Genomic DNA, 9011 nt, shown 5'->3' on the forward strand with positions numbered 1-9011 from the left:
CTCATGAGTCGAACTGGATTTTACAAACACCTAATTGTCAGTTTATCCAAACTTGCAAAGCATATACAAATCTCAAATAATGTGTGGCTAAAATACACAGATATCTCCAATCGGCAAACATTCATTCAAAATTTAATTAACATTGGTATTATTTATCTAGAATAATCAAGCAACCGAAAAGGCTCCATTCCAACTAAGGATTTGTAAAACAAGATAGGAGAAGAGAAGTTCCCGTGTGTTGCATAGCCGATCTGATGCTGAAGCTTTAGAACTTCTAAGAAAATCCCAATACTAGATGTGCGGAAGCCATTTGAGTTGGCTTGAACCAGTGAGTGAAGGGGAATGAGAAATATAAGGCTAGGAATGGGGATTTTGGGGAAGAAAGAGAACCTAAGCTATCAGCTATGGGGAAATTTAGAAACGAATCGTGTTTTAGGCCATGACAAGAACAAGGGGATCAAGAGTATAAGAACTACGAAGGCATCGCCTACTTGCTGCTGCCCGGCTCGCAGTTTGGGTAATTTGTCCATTACAAGAACAAGGGAATCAAGAGTACCTGTTGCTGCCCGGCTCGCACGACTAGCGCTCCTTCCCTCCTAGCGTCGAGCGAGCAACATCTTCCTCTCCATCTCCTTCTCCGTTTCCTTGCACTTGGACGGCCGTGAGGGCGGAGCTCATTGGCGTTCAACACAGCCACACGGTCGCCTAAAGTCCTTGCCAACCCTCGCCTAGCTCGTTCTCCTTGACAAGCGTGGCTGGCCTCTCCTCTCCTCTCCTCTCCTCGACAAAGATCAAAGTCTAAGTCGGTCGGTCGCGGCTAGCCGCACGCGGCGAGCTCTCCCTCCTCGTATTTATAGAAGGAAGGTTATGGTTTGAGGCTTGAATTTTGATGGAATGGAGGGAGTGGTATGGCGGGAAGAGGATAAATCAATTTTGGTTCTACTAGTCGCTTCCTGTTGTTAACGATGGGCATAGGCGAATGGCTAAGACGCAAGCTACAGTACCATGGATTCATGACAGTGGATGGTGGGGCTCATCTCGTGATACTAAACGCTCATATAAATTGATGCAAGGAGATCAATGCATTTTAATTAGGTGGTGGTATGGCAGCCAGGGAGCTGTGCATGCGTCAGAGGGCTCTTCTTATTCTGCATGGTAATCAATCATCACTAGTCCGGTGGACTCTCCTTATATATTCTGCATGGTTAGCATCACTGGTGCCCTCCGTATAAGATGGAGTGCCCATCCAGCTACACAATCGAGGAGGCACGGCCATGGCCTAATTTCTTTGGCTATTAATAAATGCATGGCACGGAATCTGAGGAGTACTACGCTTTTGCTCCCTCTCATGACCGCTTCAAAAACTCTCCATATCTCAAGGAAACTAGTAGCACCAAAATGATCCAGAAATATCTTCCATGTTTGTTTCAAATGCTAACAACTTCCAACGATGAGTGGATCGCTCAAGTATAAGCGAGATAATTGTGTAGTGGATCGCTCAAGTATAAACAACACAACTTTTATTTCATTGCCACATCTGAGTACTACGAGAAAGCAATATTTCTGTCGACTCTCACTTTGCCCAAACAGCGCCGATGTCTTCCAATAACCTCCAATTTGTCTAAGTCATAGTCACACGCGATGTGTCTCCAATGGCTTGTTCTTATAGAGAGACCATGAGGTTGGAGGGAAAAGTGAGGAACCGGGCTTTGAATCTTGATGCAGGAGGTGATTAGATTAGATGGCATGGTCGAGCTGATTATAGCAGAAAACGAGGTTGTGATTGTCTCTTGCTTGCGGGATACTATAGGTCACTATAATAACTGCTGCCTCAAGCCCTCAACTGATTTTGGGCTTCCCCTCCTAATTAATTGCTAGTTGTTTCCATCCATGAATCGCTTTGATTCATCCCTTTTCCTACAACTGTTTTTATCTTGTTTCTTAACGATGCATTTGGAGTTCTGCTCTACGTGTACTTCGGTTAGTTTTTTTTTTTTGAGAAACACGGTACAAAAGCAGACGCTCACATACACGCGCATACACTCACCCCTATGAACACACACACGCACACCCTACCCCTACGAGCACCTCCGGAAGACTGAGCCGGCGGATTAGATCTTGAAATTGACGAAGTCACCACAGGCGCCTCGCTGTCGACGGGAACGTCGCCTCCCACTGAATGAATATTCCGCCTTTATGAGACACACAGATGTCAAACACAGGGTTTGAACTGCAGTGGGCTGAGAGTATAACCACCCTCCTAACCACCCAACCTCGGATTGGTTCTCTACTTCGGTTAGTTTGTTTTCTTCACTGATGGATAATTTTCATGTAATTGTTGAAGGCACAATTTCTCCCTAATGGGGTTGGTCATATAGACTTGCTTTGCCTCAATCGCTTCCTCTTTAATTATATGGTCAATTGCATGCATCTGGTAGGTTTCCTTTGAGCTGCAAGCTCTAATCGATCAGGATAAGTGCCACTTCTTAACTCTGCAAAGAATACAAGGCACGGTTCAAAAAAAAAAAAAGAATACATGGCAAGCTGGGGAATTTTCTGTAACGTTCATCGAGGCCAAACGTGAATAGGCAACTCGGGAATTTCTGAAACTAAGATTCATCATAACATATATTTCGAACTTTAAGATGTGCCCTTTTTATTCAAATTTTACTCATTGACTCGTTCAGTTTACAACATAGACACACGTGTAAACCTGGAGCAGCTAAGCTACTAGGAGCCAAGTGCAAGCTTCTTCATGCATGAGTAAGCCTTACGAGATAAGCTGAAGCCGTTGCATGCATCCTTGCGATCTGAGACCATCTCATCCATCGCAAGATCACCAGCCTGGAGCATAATCGAAGTCCCAAATTCCGGTCGCCACAAGCACGTTCACAAGCCGACTATCGGGGCACTAATATTACATGTTCCTTCCACTAGCTGCTTACCATTCGAACAAGAGGAAACAAGCCTCAACTCAAATAATTGTAGCTGAACGCACAAGGCTGTTTATGCACACAGCTAGCAAGGATCACCAAAAGATGGCACGGGTGGAACACAACCATTAACATGCGGCTTCTTCTTGGCTTTTCTCATGTGTACAAGACAGGCTCACAAGTGGCCATGCAAATTTTCAACTACTCTGCTGTCTTCTCTATCGTCCTCCATCCTTTTCGATGTCCTTGACAATAAGAACAAATGATTGGTCGAACATCATATTTAGCAAAAATAAATTTACATAGTTTCAACTTAATCCACAAGAGAGACAGCAACACCGCAAGGCTCAACCAAAAGAAAAAAATCTGCCACATGTTAGCATACTAGATATGCGAGCATGATTTCAACCGACACAACAGTAGGGACTTGCATGGACTTAAAAATACCACAACATATATCAGTCCTAAACAGTTTCAAGATTTACCATGGCAGCCAGAGCAACAAAAACTTCCAGAATATAATGGCTTTACTACCCACGATAAACCAAACATTGTTTTCTCACAGAAGGTCCTGGATCTAATATGGTCAAGTGACAGATGTATCAACTTTTTAAAAAGGAATCTTGAGGACTACATGCACGGCAAAATCATATAGAGCAACGCAGGATGCACCCAACACTACTTTCCTAAAATGTTGACAATAGTTTGGAGGGTCAATGACGCATCAACTAACAAGTATGAGCAGCCTTCCTCGGTCAACTTCCATCACCCTATAACTTGAACGCAGTGTAAGAGATAGTGAAAAGAAAAGGAGCATCAATCATATCGAGCACCTGCATGTCTCACCTAGGATTCTCGCAAGTTGAGGCACCTCGAATGCCGCCGAACGCCGAAGTCGAGCCCCTGGAAAGACATTGCCTCACCTAGGATGTTCGCCAAGTTGAGGCATCCAAAGATCCCGCTCTTCTGCAGCGAGCACCCACAATTGGCAATAGCTCTGTCTTCTTTTTCTTCAGCATATCCTACATATACACAGTGGATCAGTTTATTGACGGTGGTAATGAGCTATAGCGCACAAGGGAATGCAGCTGCCAGGACAAGCTATTTGACATCACACCAGTAAATTCAAGATGAAAATTAGTACATGCAAAACTAAAGTAGATCCCTGCAAAGATACTGCCCTAACATATAGAATTCCACATGGATCTTTGCATCATCTTCTTCGGGACTCATAACCGAAATAGAGTGCACACTCATTTACTACGCAATTTAGAAAATTTAGTGCTCATTTATGTGATGAAATAACATGTAAGTAGTATAGAAGTACTAGCATATATAAAATAGCAAGCAGTTGTGAAATGAAGACTAGTTCATCAAGGTAAGAAAAACAAAGACAACCAATAATGTTCTACATAAGAAATAGTAGAGGTTAATTTGTACATGAAAGCATTCCACCAAATTAAAGATGGAACCAAAACTGTTTGTGTCACCAGAATTATCAATTGCCAGCAGCGATTACATACACAAGAGCAAAGCCTATATTAGTATGACTCTAGCTAATATCATTGTTATTTCATTGTTAATGAGCACAAACAAGAACCACACAGATGGTCATAGAACAACATATTTGGCTACATTAACTACTCCATCCTATGGTATTGGGTGTCCCTATCCTCATCATGTTCTCTACCCCGTTTTGAGGACCAGTCCAGGTAATTTTGACAGATCGATGTCAGTCTTTGGGGTTGCACGGTGAGCCGTCATCCCGCTGTCACGGTGAGTACAACAATGGGCTTCGACCACGCCATCGGGGCATAGACCGGTGGCGGACTCCAAGGGCTAGGAATGAAGGATTTATACCTCTCCTTTGGCGAGAACCTAGTCAACATCCTGCAGCTAGGCTGGGATAGGGGTGCCTCTCATCATTGTTAACAGAGACAAGGCGGCGCATTTAACGGGACAAATAGCACATCATTGTTACCGGAGACAAATTCATGAAACTAAGACTCACTTGCACATCAACTAGATCAATATGGTTTCTACCAAATGTACACATGACGGAAAGACCAGCGGGTGTTAAATTCAAACAAAGGCGGGACACAGTAGAAAGAAAATTCCAACTTTGAGAGTCTCGGTACAAGCAAGAGAGTTCACGAGTTCACAAACTTGAGCGTTGTTGTTGACGCTCGGCATGAGCACGAGACAAAGGCCCGTCTGAACTCATCCTCCTTGTTTACCTATTGTCGAAACGATAAACCAAGAACAAGAGGAGACACGTGTTAGTTACCACTTTGTTAAGCATGCATGCATACAACTAGCTGAGACAACAAGGCCTAAAAGCCAAACAAAAAGAGGGGAATTCTTTGCTGATTCTAGATTGTTCTATCTAATTATCTATGCCGACCATAACACAGTTCCAGCAAGATCATAACAAAAGAAATTCGATCTGAGACAACAAATATGCTTATAACCAGCTAAACACATGAGTAAGGGTAACAAGTACACACGAATTCCATGCTCCAGGGCTATCCATTGTTATTGCACCTAAGTCTAAAATAACATATTTCGACCAGCAACAACCAGTCCCAGAGACATTTGATAGGAGGACACTTCTAAAATCAGTGGCACAACCCATGATTGATATATACACAGGTACTGACCACACAATCAATTGAGCATAAAAAAGACAAACCCATTAGGCTATCGTATCGAGGCAATGTACAGGTACAACATGGCCAATATCACCCACGCAAGGTGAACATACACAAACACCTTCAATTAACCACAATTACAAGAGTTCAACCATCACAGAGCAAACCAAGAGATATGGATTATGGAGAGACCTGGATGGACGACCTGGTCACAACATGCATGGAGAAGCCCAAGTCAAATGCCCTGAGTGGGGTGTCCTGCTTGTTGCCGATGAAAAGCTGCTGCATGAGGGTAGGTGCCGCCACTGCTGCATGACACATATATGGTTCGCCTCCTGGATTCGGTTGAACGAGAAAGACGAATCGGTTGAACAGAACCATGCATGAATTGACTTGTGTGTTGGGCAACAACTAGCAGTTTGTCAAGTGACCAAACATCTTTCGATGGCTAGTAACACTTCAAACTTTATAAATAAAAATATCAATGCAAACTCCTGCAACTCTTATGCAATCATCCAATCTCTACCAGATCAAGCTCGCAATCTAACACTTAAAACCACACGCACTAAATCTTTCAATACCTCAGCATAAAATACACTTGATTTCTTGAATGCATCACTGTGCATTCGGTTGCTCCATTCTAACCCGGGAACTTGAAAAAACTCTAAAGTCGGATCTAAGAAGAGGAAGAGGAGGGACTATACCTGCGAGAAGGACAACATCACAGGGGTGGAAACCATTACCATTGCCGCTGCCACGAAATCTCGACACACCCAAGGACAGGAATCCACTTCTTGATATACCCAAGGACCGTACATATAAACATCAACTTTGCACGACATGTAAAATCAAATATATTAAAGTATACCAATTTATGAAAGCTCCGACAATTTCATTCAATTTTTCAACAAGGCATGATGATGCATTCCATGACTCAACTGATATAGTAGAAGCAATATTATTGCATCTATGTACGATGCAAAACATGAGAAAATGGAAGAACCGAGAGCCTCCCAAACCCCCGGAGTCAAAGAAGAGGCCACCGTAACTTGTTATCATTCCAGGTGCCATCTTATCTCCATGGTTACATGAGATAAGAGATCTACATTTGATTATTTGAATGTACAGCATGTCCGTCCCAGGCTGAACCGTTCCCCACCCCAGGCGCCCGATTCTCCATGCACAGGCCGAGGCTAATATCTTGCCGGGGGTCTCATAACATGCTAATGATTGTTTCTAGCACTCCGGAGTCAGGTCCCAGGAACTAATATCCCCTAACATCTACATGCAAGCAAGTATTCTCAAAAAAGTGGCACCTATGTGGAATTACTTTGCATGTAAACATCATGGTTTGTTCTCTATCGGGAAACTAAATGCAGGTAAATTTCCCTTTTAGAAACCAAATCTGGGTAAATTTCCTTTTTAGAAACCCGACAACCAGGGTCTTCACCAACCAACATGAAAAGGCAAATCCGGCTTTTGTCCAACAAAGAGAGAGAAACTTGGCCAGGTACTAATAAAGTACATCTATAGTCAACTGTCAAACCCCATGAAAGTAGTAGCAGCGCGCAAGTGCATATCAAGTCGGTGAACTATTTGAAGTCACATGAAACAATGCAAACAAAAAAAATTCGCATAATCATTCGATTGTCCAAGCTATAGATTCTCAAAACACAACCAGTCCACAAGCTCCAGAAACATTGCTACTACGGCAGTGAACAACAAAACAGTTGTTCTCCATGCATAAGTTGGTAAACAAATCTGGGAAGCAAATCACTTCAGTAATAGATACCAAATTTTATCAATGGACTAATCAATAATAGAAGAGAAAAAGTTATATGAAACTTCTTATCGAGAGTATGATTCCACGAGAGATGGAAGATCCACTAGCACATTGTCCAATTATGAATAAGCAAGGCAACTTTGTGGCCATGATATCACACATCAAGAGGACATAAAGGAAGAAGCGAGATAACCATGCGAGAACACTATTATTATTGGATAATAATGGTATACGAAAAATTTCAACGAGCAAGTATACTATCGGGCGCATTGTGTGTAAATGTAAGTAAAAGTCCATGCATCATGCTTCTTCATCAAAAAGTTCTTTCTTGCAAGATGTACAAGCTAATGAAAATCAGGAGCATCCTTCAAAGAGAATGACACAACAAGAAATTTTTACTTGTGTTGTAACTTGTAATTCCCGCTCTTTGCATCTATGAATGCATACTCCTGCAACCCTTATGCAATCATCCAATCTCAACCAGATCAAGCTCGCAATCTAACACTTAAAACCACATGCACTACATCTTTCAATACATCAGCATAAATACACTCGATTTCTTGAATGCACCGCTGTGCATGCGGTTGCTCCATTCTAAATTGGGAACTTCAATAAACCATAAAGTCGGAGCTAAGAAGAGGAAGACGAGGGACTTTACTGCGAGAAGGACAACATCACAGGGGTGGACGCCATTGCCATTGCCACAGGAATTCTCGACACACCCAAGGACCGGAATCCACTTCTTGATATACCCAAGGACCACGACATGTAAAAAATAATATATTAAAGTATACCAATTTATGAAAGCTCCATCAATTACATTCATTTAATCAACAAGGCAAGATGTTGCATTCCGTGATTCAAGTGATATAGTAGAAGCAATATTATTGCATCTATTGTGTCATCAACTAGTCTATTACTTGTTTAATACGATCATCCACATGTCCCTATTTTCTACAGTAGCGCCTTTTCCAGAACATGAGAGATAAATTCTATACTCCTCGTGGTATTGCTTCTCTAGCAACTATGTTTGAAAGCATCATCTTGTAACTACAAACCTTAGACATAAGTATGTGAGGTAACATAGCTTAAGAAACCATATCATGTTTAACACGAACAACGCAAACATACAGATAGGTTGTCTACAGGACATTGGGCACCAAATCAGGAAAAAAAACATCCATTTCTATTTATTTTTACTACCAACAGGATCAGTTCATTGTAATCCCCTAACTGAAAGAAAGCATCATATGCCAGCACTCATAAAATGCATTTTACATCCCACACAGATCAAAGAAGATGCAATCAAAATATCTGTGTTTCAGCTAAATGCATACCACATTTCAACGTATCCTAGAAGAGGAGTAGACCACAGAAGATATGAGGTTCTCGAGCACGCACCGGTGCCAGGGCTGGAGCAGCGGAGGACAAGCGAAAGGCATTGTTGTAGAAGAGCGTGGAAGTGTATCGACACTTGCCGTTGCAAGTACTCCATGTAGAAGTACCAGACTGTTCACCTAATTATTGTGGATACACTTCTTCTTGCGATAGTTGACACTAGACAGCCCTCGGATGGCGAGAGTACATACTACATAGCACACTGAATTGACATGCAAAATGCAAAATCAGGTTTATTCCCTCGAA

At 42.3% G+C, this 9011-nt stretch overlaps 1 protein-coding gene across 1 annotated transcript in view; it reads right to left on the bottom strand.

The window, feature by feature from the left end:
- Nucleotides 1-8802, bottom strand: part of LOC127326670 (uncharacterized) — a 79324-nt gene extending 70522 nt beyond the window's left edge. The window contains exon 1 of the transcript XR_011747953.1: nt 8769-8802. The gene's annotated coding sequence lies outside the window, so the exon portion shown is untranslated. The remainder of the gene's footprint in view (nt 1-8768) is intronic.
- Between the last annotated feature and the right edge of the window lie 209 nt (nt 8803-9011).

The sequence above is a fragment of the Lolium perenne genome, chromosome 7, assembly GCF_019359855.2.
Source record: "Lolium perenne isolate Kyuss_39 chromosome 7, Kyuss_2.0, whole genome shotgun sequence".
In the NCBI taxonomy this organism is placed as follows: Eukaryota; Viridiplantae; Streptophyta; class Magnoliopsida; order Poales; family Poaceae; genus Lolium; species Lolium perenne.